Raw genomic sequence first — 13368 nt, 5'->3', positions numbered from 1 at the left:
ATTTTAAGCGTCCCACAACAGAGACTGGCCGGATACGTCGATCCGGTTATATAACTGTAAATGCCCACAGTTGACGATCCATCGCGATAGGGGACTCGCGGCCTTGATCCGCGGTTGATGTCCGGGTTTTTTTATACGATTCTTCCTCCTCTTCTTGGCCGGTGCTTCCCTGCAAGGACGGGGACCATTGGAAAGATGGTCGATTTCGTGCCTCTCTGGCAGGCGACTGCTGGCTCGTTGTCGGCTTCCCATCGGTCGTTCTGGATGTGGTCCATATCGTCTCCATCACCAGGGGGCGCGATTTCGACGATTTGCGGCCTCTCGCAGGTGGACTGGATATCCCTTGGATACTGCTTCATAATGGCTCGAGGCGGCTGGATGGTAACCGGATTCGAAACCTTGTCGATTTTTTTCTCTTCGCTCTGGTAGTGATATCGGCTTTGCGAATGGAAGCTTTTTGCAATTTATAGCTTAGGATTTGGTTTGTATTACTGAATATCGGATTTAGGACGTTGTCCGGGATTCTTGGATTCGGAATGGAAACTTGGGTTAAAGTTTTACATTTGCTCTCAAGGGAGGCTTTGACTTCCGTATTGGAAACTTTATGCAATTCCTGTCTTGCTTTGATTTTGAACATAGGAACGCAAGTGAGGTTGCTACTGGCGGACTTAGCCTCCAGATTGGAAACATAGTTGAAATTTTTACTTCTCAAGAAAAATCTCAAAAAATTCCTGTAGGCTATAATGGCTCTCACCAATCCGAAACTGCATTCAGTTTCTCTTTATCTTCTCCAGTTTTCGATATTTTCGATTTTTTTCTAAATGGAACCCCTTGGGACTCATATATTTTGAAAATTTTTTTTCTGTGATAAATACATTGTCCGTTTCAAACTATTGTGCCGCCATCTATCGCTTAAAAGCTAAACTAAACTGCGGGAGAATTCTTAAGCAGGTGGCCAACTGTAACAGCATGGCGGACACTGGTTAATTAATTTAACCATAGACACATAGATGGCGCCGCTCTCTCCACTAATGTAGAGGCACTATTCGACCAAACGGCGTTCACGAATTCAAATTTGATTCTACGAAATTCTACGCAGCTTTAAAATAGATCTCAATTTTTAGGACATTTACAAAAACATTGATAATGAAGGAAAGGTTCATGGTCCGCAACTTTTTATTGCCTCTTTTGTTCCCTAAATACATGTACCTTTTTGCCATAGTATAAAAAACAAGTCGGTTTTAACGAATCAGTTTATATACATTTGAGGTTCAGTGTATTTCTCTCTATATATATTTCTATTTCTAATACTTTCTATTAAATTGTGCATTCTCTTATATGTTTTTGTTTTGACTTATACTGCAGGTCTTCCACTAATAATTCTTTTACAATCCCTTGATACATGCTCTCGCCTTTGAGCAATTGAAGTTATTTTTTTCTTTTACTAAACAGCACATCAAAGCATCTAATGCTAGCTGATCATTATTTATTTTACTTAACTCTGTTCAGATATTTTAGGTATTTGTAAAGCTGTGTTGGGTAAAAGATTACTTATTACTGTATTAAAATAATATAAAACAATCCATAATACCTCCCCGTTGAAAATATAAAAATGGCGATTAGAAATTTTTTCAGGTTTCTTAATGTCGCACAATCTAGGTAATGGACCTGTTGTTGTAGTAGGGGGGTTTATTGACTTCACTCTTGGTATTGGGGGGGGGGGGGTTATTGACTGCACTCTTGGTATTGGGGGGGGGGGGGTTATTGACTGCACTCTTGGTATTGGGGTGGTCGGGGTAAGCGTAGTAGTACTTAACGGGGCGCCATATAAAAATTGAATGTCATTTACATTGTCTTCTCCAAGAGAATAGACCGTTTTGAACCAGGAATACATTATAGCATTAACGTTGGTAGTATGCGACAAGCGTAAAGTATGCCCGATTTCGTGCATTAGAACAGGAAGTAAAGCTACTGTATCAGCAGGGGCCGGCTCTAAACCTTTATACTAATGTTCCTCCGAATCCAAATGAACTTCTCTACACTTATCATCGGTTATAGGAAAATATGCATGAGCCAGTCTTACTCCGGAGCCATCAAAAGGAAACTGACAAACCCCTTTCATACATTTCCAATAGGTACTGTGGGAACGTGTGGTGTAATGTATAAGAATATCCGCCTCGTCAATAATATGTGTTTTCTTGAACGTTAAAGTTGACACATCAGACCACATGCTAAATGCCCTCTCCGCTAACCAAATACCTCGAAAATACCAATTTAAACGTATTTTTTCCCATGCATGAGAAACTGCTACAAAATCTGATACTATGTCCGGTAAGCCACACCGAGGTTTTAACATCATAAATTCCGTTTCATTGTTTAAAGTTCCGTTAGCGATTATATGAGCATATTTTTGAAATGTTGATAATGCGTCGGAATAGTCTAAATAGTCATATTTGTTGTGTTGTTAGGTAAATAACCGTATGTTGTTAAATAATCTGTCACATTAATGGGGACTGTTGTTAAATAATCTGTCACATTAGTGGGGACTATAGTGTAAACCGCCCTTACCACAAATAGGAAAAACACTACACACAACATTTTATATATTTCACAGAAATTGAGAACAACCACTGTTGTTGGCTATATGAGTTGGCTATAACCCTGTGTTTATATAGGAAATAGACAGTGTTTAAATATTTCATCACCCCTCTTACTAAATAAATACTTTGTTGCACCTGGCAAGTGATTTGTACTTATCTATACGAGGTTTGTAAATTTCCAAAAGCTGACACGTGTAGGTCATGTAGTTCGTGAGGTATTTAGATCACTTTGGCTCCTGATAAGTGTATGACGTTTTGTATTTACTCTCGAAAACTGCATATTTTGGAGTATTTTTAACCTACGTTTTAATAAGTAACAACTTTGCTGCATTCTGGCAACGTGTCTTGTATTTATTATATATTTGTTAATTTCCATGAGTATAATTAGGTACACGTGTTTTGGCTATGTTCAAACATTTCAACAGTTTCATAGATATGCGTTTATTGTGCCATGTCAGCTATAAGGGTCTATGTTTATTTATGCGAAACATGTAAATTACCTTCTGTACTCTGTCTTGAGGGCCCAACCTTCACGGGGGATTGCCATCACCGCATTGCGATCAATGATCCCAGTTGCGATAAGTGGTGGTACACCCCGTGGTAGATTGGCTACCTGCTGGTCAGACAATACTTTCACGTATTGCCGGACTCTCTCCGCAGTCAGCTCAAGATGAGCTGATAGCGCCTTAGGAATCTTAGACGCTAAACTGCGAAGACACTTCTGAAAAAGAGAGGCTCGAGCCTTCTTACGTTCAGAAGATATACTTTATGAGCAAGTAGTGACCAATTAAAAATAACATTTGAAAAATAACTTACTTACAAGACATTCAACAAAGAACATTCAACAATGAACAAAGGTACCTAAATGTTACTTCGGTAGATGTTCAAAATGAGCACCCCATACTTCAATGCACTTTCTAATCCTACGAATGTTTTCCCGGTGCACTTGAAATAATATTCCGTGATTATTGCGGAGATGGTCACAGTTCTGTGTTAGCCTCAGCAGAAGTTCCTCTCTACTATTTACGGGTGTTGAATAAACGTTATTTTTTAAATGACCCCACAGAAAAAAGTCTAATGGGTTTAGGTCGGGCGACCTAGGTGGCCATAATACAGGTCCGCCTCGACCTATCCATCGATCACCAAAAACATTCGTCAGATGTTGACGTACTAAACGATCAAAGTGGGGTGGTGCACCGTCATGCATGTACCACATTTCAGTTCTTATTTGAAGGGGCACTTCTTCTAACAAAATATTTAGATTTTCCTCTAAAAATTGCAAATAAAGAGCACCATTAAGTCTTTGCTCCAGAATAAATGGACCAATCAAATGATTCCCGATAATGCCAGCCCACACATTCACCATAAACCTTTGTTGGTAGCGAGTTTGAACTAAAGCGTGAGGGTTTTCTTCATCCCAGACATGTAGATTATGCGAATTAATTATGCCGTCTCTTGTAAAACCTGCTTCATCGGTGAACAAAATAGATGTACCAAAATTATGATTCCGAATATGATGCTGTAAAAACCAATTGGCGTATTGAAGTCTTTTTGGATAATCATCTGGAGACATAGCATGTACTTTTTGGATGTGGTACGGGTAAAGCAATTGTTCTTTCAGAGTTTCATGTACAGCCCATTTTGTAACATTGTTTTGCGCCGCAAGCTTCCTTATGCTATTTGAAGGATTATTAGCAACGTCTTCCAATATTTGTTCCTCTACATGAGGGTCTCGTACTCTCCTCGGGGCTCCTGCTCCACCACGGCGTGGCAAAAAGCTTCCTAAATAAAGGATTCGGAAGAAATTAGTTTCACTAACGTTTTTCACTATTTTTTTTTACCTGTTTCTCTTAAACTACGATCAACTCTTTCAAAAGTTTTTGGACTCGGCAAATGTCGACCCGGAAACCTTTCCTCATAAAGTCTTCTTGCCTCCACGGAGTTGCATAATGCTTCCCCATAAATTAGGTGCATATCAGCATATTCTGCACAGGAATATTCTTCCATTTTTAAATGTTATTTCTAACGGCTTAAAACGAATACCACAATAAAATTGAATTTTTATTCTGTCACGCGCCTTTGACAAGTACTTTAAAATCAACAGGGTCTAACAACGAAAACAATAGAAAAGAACTCCATGGAGACAAGAGCAATAATAATTTGTAGATGTATTTTGGTCATAGATGTTGATTTTACAAGAAACGGCATTATTCATTCCCTTAATTCACCACCAGTAAATGTTTATGGTGAATCTGTAGGCTGGCACTAGCGGGAATGATTTTATTGTAAAAAAATAAATTTTAATTGTTGTTGTATTTGTTACCAATTTTTTTCAAAACCGATTTATCTCGCAAACCGTTCATTTTTTCGAAATAAATAAAGAGTACCATTTTTAAAGAAAAACCTTCAGAGTATCTAATAATAATATTTTCAGTTTGATAAAATTACTTCTGTCAAAATTTTGAGAAAAATTGTGATAGGGCCAGTCCGTTTCTGGACACCTGATAATAGCAAAAAGTTGATTTTAGCATCAAATCGTAGAGCTCCATGTGTAATACAACGTACGAAAATTTTATTAAAATAGACAGGGTGGTTTCAAAGTTATAAACCTAAACGTTAATTTCTAGGTACCCCTTTGACCCCCCATAACTCCGTAGGAAGGACTAGTTTTATTTTGACCTCCCCTATACACTCCCGAGAGATTAGGAGGTACTTACCGGACACCCTGTATATATATAATATATATCATCAATTCAATATCATCATCCAACAAATATGTAACTGACAAAAAGACAAGTCGTTGAAGAAAAACACAAACCTACTAGAATTAACTTCAAAAGACTCGGTTATAATAAAATCTCTCAATGATTTATTTCAAGCTGACCTTGCGGACATGCAACAATATTCAAAAGACAATAAAGGCTATAAAGTTATAATCAATTGTTTCTCTAAATTTGTATGGGCACTACCTCTCAAAACTAAAACTGGCAATGAAGTTGGTACAGCTATGGAACAAGTATTTAAAAACCAAAAACCTATTAAACTAATTAATGGTGGAGTTCATCATTATACAACTTTTAGCGAAAATAAGGCCTCAATTGTGGAGAGAGTTATTCGAAGTTTGAAAAGTATAATGAGGAAAGAATTCAATTTACAAGGTCAGTACAAGAAGTATATGCCTAATTGGTCAACGGAGATTTTCAAAATAAAAACATTACAGTATACAAATCTAACTACATATCTACTTCGAGATGATTCTAATAAGGACATTCGGGGAGGATTCTGCCAAGAACAATTGCAGAAAGCTAAATATCCAGATGTGTACCTGGTGGAGAATATTTTAAAGCGAAAAAAAAGGTCTACGTCAAATGGTTAGGTTTCAATTATACATACAATAGTTGGATTTCTGATGATAATATAGCTTGAACTATTTATTGTAGTTGATATTTGCATTTTTTTTTAGTAGAAGAGGCTGAGTTTGTAAATTCAGCGCCAAGAGCTTGGACGCCAGGACAGGGGAACTGCCTCCTGACCTGGTGTTTTAGGCTCAGAGCTTTCGTCACTGCGATCGTGTATCCAAAGAGTCGTCATTGGCCGTTAGCTTATTCCATCACCATGTATCCACCTATATGCGACGGTGTTAGCCCATGGATCGAATGTAGTAGTCCCCGTCCGCAACTGCGATGCTGATCTTGTTCTGCATCAGATACAGTTTGCATGCGAGAAACCACCCTGTCGCGAGTTCGTCCACCCCATACTTGCCAGCTAAGTCTTCTATTAGGGCTGGTAAAGGAGTCGCCTGCGTCGGCAGTATTAAAATACTTTGAATTTATTCAAATTTATTTTATACTCTTGAATTATTTTCTAATATTACATCTCCAATGACATTATTCCGATATGGCAGATGTAACATTTGAATATACCATTCACTCTCATTAATAATAATGGTATTATTTGATAAGTTAAATGTAACAACAAACATTTCATTATTATTATCTTCATCGACTACACCTCCTACACAAGTAATTCCTTTCCTGGCATGTCCACTTCATTCCTTCAGTAAAATAAACCATCCAGGATGTGGTTTGACTTTAATATTTGTTGGAATAATGGTTTTCTCTCCCGGCTTAATAAACAAACTAAAAACATAATTTTGACAGTTTGACAAATTGCTAGTAATACTGCTCTAAAGTGAAGCCCTCATTATATCTACTTATTATTTCATAAATTGTTCAAGTTTAATTCCACAAGCATAGAATTTATATTGTAAATATCTTGTGGTGGAACTAAAAGCCTTCCCATTTCACGAATTTTGTTGCTAACTAATTACGCTATGTGTGGTCTCTTGTGCTTTTTTAAATAGTCTTTGGCGTATTGGCACACAATTGATCTGATTTGCCTAGTAATTCTATGTGCACGCATTTTACCAAATACTTCTGTTTTCAGACACAACTTGTTTAAAAATGGTATTCTGAATTGTGAAAGAGCTGATAGTGTTTGACCTTAAGAGTACATCTTTTAATAATATGTTGCTTAAGTGATGGTTTCTTATACAAACCATTACAATATAACAGGATAAAAGTATCAAGTAATTTTCCTCATCAGATAAAGTTGAACCGGTCTTATGCCATTCTCAGAATCTCTTCTATTTCACTGATTGTCGGCTATTTTATAACCGAAATAAAGAACATTATAGGCTTAGCCCTTTTTTGAACGGTTCTTTCTATTTCCAGATGATTCGTTTCTTGTGATGGCGAAGTGGTAGTGGTGTGGAATAATTCCAACTAATCCCAAGGAAATGGAATGATTTGGTACCAAAATATCCCAACGTACATACACAGCATGTAAACCTATTCAACAAATCACTATTTTTCTGTTTCTAGATTAATCCCCGACAAGGATGATTGAAAATACAAATCAAAATCTTTAGAATAGACACTCGAATCCACCAATGGACGCCACTAATCTCAGTCTTTCTCCAACAACTGACAAATTTTTGGAAAAAACCTAGCATTCGCTACTTTAGCGACGAAAAAAGAATTTGAATTTGAATTCTGTCGTCGATGAAGATCACTACGCTACCAATCACCAGATGACACTCCCAGTAGATAAGTTGCGATATTAAAACGAACATTATTTAACAAACACAGACATAATGTCATTGGTAGATTTCACGAAATCTTCCAATTTTCTTAAATAGCGCTAGTTTGAATAATTTTCCTTTTCATAATTAAATGATTCATCCGAGGATGAATTATTCTCTTAAAACCATACGTCCTTATACATATGTATACGGCCTTAGATGTCGATGGTTGGTTCTGAACTGATGTTGATACCGCCGTTGGTGAAAAATTGTTGGTCTGAATGATCTTTGTTGAAGAACTGTTTTTTCTTTGAGAGTTTATTGGTTTTAAATCAGTTAAGCATTCCGATACAATTTTAATTCCCGAGCTAACATCCATTGAACTATTTATCACCTTCATGAAGTTCTTTTCATTGGCCAGACATATTTCCCTCTTTAGATGAGACAATAGGCTGACACTCTTTTTGTTACATTGGTATTCATATTTGTTACACTGGTCTTCATTTTAAATGATGAAATAAATTGAGTTATACCGAACATTTTCCAAAGTATAAATGTTTTTATATGTACAGTTAATCTACATCCACCAATCAAAACAGCTTACGCTTATTTTTATTAAAAATGAAATTTCCAAATATATTAATTATTTTGTTATGTATTTCTAATAGACATATGCATTAAATCCCATCGTGAGTGAAATAGGATGACACTCTTCACAACATTTTTTTGGAAATTTGCAATCATATTGTTCCATATTTCTCGAAAATGGTCTTGAGTTAACAATTGCCAGCAGAAACACCCATCGTCACATCGTCACCCCGGAAGAAAAGAGGCACAATTCAAATAGTTTTGAGGAAAACGCGTTTGAATATTACGTATGATTTCAGAATGATATTGGCCAAAACGCACGCAAGTTTGTATTACGCTTTTTTTTTTTTCATGAAATGACAATTTGCTAAAAATATTTTTGGTTTAATTTATAAAAACCATACTAGTTAATAATCTCTAAATATTACTTACTAATATTTCTGCTCGTAGGTCTTTGAGAACAGGCCACGTTTTATAAAATTCATTCACAGTACCACCACGCTGTGTATTTTGTCTATATTTCGTCTATTTTTTTCGTTAAATTTTCTTGTAAAGTCTAAGTTTCAGGCATATTCATTCTACTGTAGATTTTGAAATTGAAACGATATGATTTATATTATAGGAAAATTATTATTTTCGGCTGGAAATTTTCGACCTGAAGTTTTTATATAGAAAATGTATGTTAACTTGCCTTTCTTTATTGCAAAGGTATCCGTATATATCAATCAAGGGACACATCACTCGCACACACACACCAGAACAACGGCACATCATGTAAAGAAAGACACGCTTTTAAAAATGAATATTTTTTGCTTCAAACAGTCTACAGGATGATGATAAAACCATCCTACAGTTTTTAAAACGGTCGCCTGCTGTCCTCGATATTTCTTATCACATCCGGACAGCGCTCATTACTTGTTATCATATCTGCCAGACCCAAATTGCAATAAACTAATATGTGGGGCTTTTTTTAAATACAAATAACGTAACACTATTAATATGTCTTGAACGTTTGAGATTCCGATGAAGGATGTCCCTCCTCCTTTAACACATGCCGCTATTTCGGCTCCTACAGTTTATATATATCATTCCGTATACGACGTTATTAGACCCCAATAACGCCAAGTACACCGCAAACGCCAGATTAGGTAATCATACAGACCCCAATAACGCCAAGTACATTGCAGGTTACGAATCCTCCCGACATCCGCTGATAACGCCAAGTACACCGCGAACGGTAATGATGTCATCTACTGATAAAGCCAAGTACACCGCAGGTTGCGAATCCTCCTGACATCTACTGATAACGCCAAGTACACAGCGAACGGTAACGAACCCGCCCGACATCTACTGATAACGCCTAGTACACCGCGAACGGTAACGAACCCTCCGTCTGACGTCATCTACTGATAACGCCAAGTACACCGCATTAGACCCGGCTACTGATAACCGCCAAGAACATCGCGGCTACTGATAAGCGCGCGGCCGCGTTGGGGGCCCTGGGGCGAAGCTCCTCGCGGGACATACTCGGGCATTGAGGCTGCTTACGTGGGGAATCCTACGCGGGGCACAGGGAGCAAAGCCTTGGGTGACGCGGGGCCCCAGGGGGTAAAGCCCTAGGGGCAAAGTCCTAAATGGGGAATCCTACGTGGAGGCCCCAAGGGGCAAATCTCTAGGTGCCGGTCCTGCGGGGTGGGGACAGCGCGGGGTCCCCGGCCCTAATTTTAAATTTACCGACAAAAAATGCCGCGCTCTGATTGGCTGGCGGGGAAGGGAAGGGGGAAGGGAAAAGGAGGAGGAGTGGGGGTGGTCTAAACCGACCCATTACCTACTCTTAAACGTTTTTCTCCTCCTCTTATGTAGTACCTCATCCCATGGTTCGTTTGTACATTGCAGCCACAATATATTACCTTTAAGGGAACCTAGTATTGTTACCTTTTTTATTTCTGTAAATACTTCTAAAGCTTCAAGCAGAATTTCTTTTACCTGAGGATTAGCGTCCCCTAAAGCACACATATATGTGTTACTGCTGTACAAATTATTACTACTGTTAAGACAATCAAAAAGTTTATCCATGAACATAATAAATTTTGCGGTGGCTGGTCGTGAACAGCTGTTTAATTCACCGGTGTCTATGACTATTTTTATAGTTGTAGCCACAGTTTTACTCATCAGTTGAGCAGCTAGTTTTATAGAGAGTTTCTGAAAAGAATTAGGATGAAGATGCCTGTAGTTTTTAAGTGGGCTCGACCCGTTTCAGATTTCATGTCAATGTCATAAGTGTTCATTATAGTGTTAAAGTTGCAACTCGTGACTGTTCGAGACTTGGAAGACTTTAACACATTTATTTGTTAGATACACTTTATTGACTACCATATATGTTCAGTACAAGCTGTAACTACTAATACTACCGATGAGAGATCTCGTATGGATTTATATAAAGGAGGCCCTAGATCAGGGGTCTCCAAAGTATCCGGCCCGCAACAGCTAATGGCTAAAGCCTTGGTTTCCTAGAAGAAAGGTAGCTGTCACATGTTTGTATAGGCAAGTCTTGACGATGCATAGAAACGGCTGTATTACGGCCGCTAGTGAACGGCGCCGTTCTAGGAAACCATAGCTTTTTAGTGCCGTTTCACATGAGGCGTGGAACGCGCCATGCGTCGTGCGCTCGAGCGTTTTTGGCATTGGATTGGATGTGAGTGTGCCGTCGCTGCTACACGCTCGCAGTGAGGCCTCACATTCTGTTCAATGCCAACCAACGTTACTAGCGTGCGACGTGGAGCGCGGTCTGCGCCTCGTGTGACGGCGGCACTTGTGATAAGTTGGATAAAAAAAAACACGGAGTGGCAATAACTCGGTTTTATTTACTTGCTAGGTAAAGCTTAATGACAAGTATAATACGCAGAAAATTTAACTTTACGACAATATCTAATGAATAATTGAAATAAATCCAACTAACATTCTAAATATATATAAACATTATGACATATAAAATACTAATGAGATTTATGTAGTTGTGATTTTCCACTGACAATAGTTTGTAGTTGTGGACCAATTTTACTTGTACTAATTATTAAAAGAGATTTAAGTTGCTCATCCGTTAACTTAGATCTGTAAACATTCTTTACGTACTTCATTTTGGATAATGTTTTCTCACACAAGTAAGTAGTACCAAAAACAGAAAACAGCCCACGAGCAAATTTTTGCAAATATCAAATTGTGCCAGTGGAAGACTTATAAAATTCCAACAAAGATGAGTTTTGATATTTGTTTTTAAATATATCACTGCACTGTAGATCAGTAATTTCCATTTGCAGTTATGGGGCTAGGGTTTCAATGTCGGTATGAAAAGGATTTTTGAAAAATCTTAATTGTATTCGCAATGACATCGAAGTCTGAGAAACTGGTTCAGACCTGTTTTTAAGCATAAACTGTAACCTGATATATTATTTCCTTTATAATTGCAGTGTTAGCAAAAATTCTAACCTAATATGAAGGCTTGCTAGTAAACCTAGCATGAGCCTTTTTGGCTCAGTGGTAGAGCACTGGTCTTGTCAATCAGGGGTCGTGAGTTCAAATCTCACAGGAGGCAATTACATTTTTTCCTTTCAGAAACCATATGTTAAACTAGGTGTCTTGTGGTTTGAAATATAATTTTTAACGTTAAGTATAATATGTAAACGATTAGTTAAGTTGTTATTAGCTTATTGGAATGCAGGAAGTTACCAAGGTTATCAAATATAAAAGACATGTTAGACTTAACATTTTAATTTATTAGTTATATCAGACAGTACATTAGTTTGAGAAAAGTAAAGATATTCACGTAGAGCGTTACTTAATATACTATCATTAGATACATCACAAAAAGAATTTATAATTTCATATATACTTAGAGAAATGTTTTTAGACTTTTTCCAATCATTTACAATATTTAATACATTATAATAGTACATACAAAATTCCAACGAATCTACCATAGTTATTCTATGATAAATCACACAAGTATCGAGTTTTAACAGTACTTCCACATCGTGAAGGAAAATATCGATGCGTATGTTGTATTTTATGATCTGCACCATTTTCATATTTTCATAGACTACTTGGGTAACTGTAGTGTAATCTCCACAACGATGAGTCACAAGTTCATACTCATCGGGCCAATCTTGCAGGGGTGTTTGGAAGAAATCTTTTTCAAACGTTCCAGTAGCTCCAAGAGAGTTTGCCGTTCATAATTTGAAAATGATAATTTATTGCCATTACCATTCCTTATAATTATTGCGAATCTGAAGGATCTAGCTGGACTTAATCCACACTGTATTTGAATGTTGACATTAGATATTTGTGGAAAAACTACTAGTTAGCAAGTAAATCTGCTCCCGCAGCTTCTTTAAACAATTTGCAGTGTTAGTAAACATTGTAACTTGAGAGTCTATTTCCATTAATACTAACATTACGGATACCTGCGTTTCATTCTTATTAATGTTATAACTGGTTCTTTGCGTTGTAAGATGGCTCTGACAATCAACAGGTAGAATATTTACCGGAAGCTTTTTCAAATAACACAACTCTTTTAACTTTATAGAGATTGTCTAATTGGCGCTGAATGTGTAATATCACAAAAGGGATATCGATATAAAAAATGTTATTTTTAATTATGTTAACATTATTGAATCTTGTTATGAGGAATTAAAATTTATAGGTGATGTCAACATTTTGATTGTAATAATTTTTATAAAAGAAATTATGCTAAGTGCTGTCCCTAAAAATATAATTTATAAAATTAGGTACTTACCTTGCAATCTTCATGCTGCAATTTTATCAGTTTTCTCGTACTAACATATGAAAAGAATAATAAAAACAAAATAAAACTATTGTTTAATCGAACAAGTATGAAACTGCTGTTAAATATACAACATATTTGTTTAAATGGTATATGGAACAGTTGTTAACTAAAAAGACAGATAACTGGTTTAACATCATTTTTATTCTGAAGAAAAGAGGTGAGTATCATATATAGGGAGATATTTCATCAATAAAGTCAGTTCAACGATCCGTGTAATAACATGAAACAAATTACATAGCTACAGTATATATATA

The 13368-nt window shown here is 36.9% G+C and overlaps 1 non-coding gene across 1 annotated transcript; it reads left to right on the top strand.

The window, feature by feature from the left end:
• Positions 1-11791: 11791 nt before the first annotated feature.
• Positions 11792-11863, top strand: Trnat-ugu. Its single transcript has one exon. It is a non-coding gene; the product is annotated as a tRNA-Thr (tRNA).
• The last annotated feature ends 1505 nt before the right edge of the window (positions 11864-13368 follow it).

Source organism: Anoplophora glabripennis, unplaced genomic scaffold (genome assembly GCF_000390285.2).
Source record: "Anoplophora glabripennis isolate ALB-LARVAE unplaced genomic scaffold, Agla_2.0 scaffold962, whole genome shotgun sequence".
Taxonomy (NCBI): domain Eukaryota; kingdom Metazoa; phylum Arthropoda; class Insecta; order Coleoptera; family Cerambycidae; genus Anoplophora; species Anoplophora glabripennis.
Note: the sequence above shows the minus strand (reverse complement) of the source record. Positions and strands in the feature narration are given on the sequence as shown.